At 32.4% G+C, this 599-nt stretch overlaps 1 non-coding gene across 1 annotated transcript in view; it reads right to left on the reverse strand.

The window, feature by feature from the left end:
• Positions 1 to 56, reverse strand: part of TRNAS-GGA — an 89-nt gene extending 33 nt beyond the window's left edge. The window contains exon 1 of the tRNA in view: positions 1 to 56. This exon is cut by the window's left edge and continues 33 nt beyond it. This is a non-coding gene — a tRNA (tRNA-Ser).
• Between the last annotated feature and the right edge of the window lie 543 nt (positions 57 to 599).

The following is a 599-nucleotide window of genomic DNA, read 5'->3' on the forward strand; positions in this document are numbered from 1 at the left end:
AAAGTCTACATAACAGTTCCAATGTTACGCCGCCTTCACCACTCGGCCATCTCTCCGACATCAGGATTATGACTGAGTACCTGGGTGAATAGCGAGTTATTCATCGTTTTTTAGATTATGGTTAATATACCTTTTTTGATCAGAAAATTGGAAGTAGATAGAATATTTTTTTATAAAAAACGAGTCCGCTTTTATGTTAGTTCGTACTATAAAATTCCTTTGTTTGTGAGAAAATTTTCTCACAAAAGAAAAGTTAAAGGAAATAAAAGAGTTAGAATGGATTACTACCTATGCCAAGATCGCGTATAAATGGAAATTTTTATTGATAAAACCTTTACAATTGTAGCCGATATCTTATTACGAGTCATTCCGACAACTTCCGGAGAAAAAGAGGCATTTACTTATTACAGAGATGGTGCGATTTGATTATCATTATCATTTTTTTTTCTATTTCTCACCGATTTGGAATAGAAAAAAATGAGTATTGAAAAAAATCTACGCTTTTGAAGGTGAAGTTTTATAATATAAAAGCAATCCCTTCTGTCATGTATCCACGATTAGTGCAGCCTTAGATGCTTCAATTATGAATTCTAGTATTG

The sequence above is a fragment of the Brassica napus genome, unplaced genomic scaffold, assembly GCF_020379485.1.
Source record: "Brassica napus cultivar Da-Ae unplaced genomic scaffold, Da-Ae ScsIHWf_3022;HRSCAF=3809, whole genome shotgun sequence".
In the NCBI taxonomy this organism is placed as follows: domain Eukaryota; kingdom Viridiplantae; phylum Streptophyta; class Magnoliopsida; order Brassicales; family Brassicaceae; genus Brassica; species Brassica napus.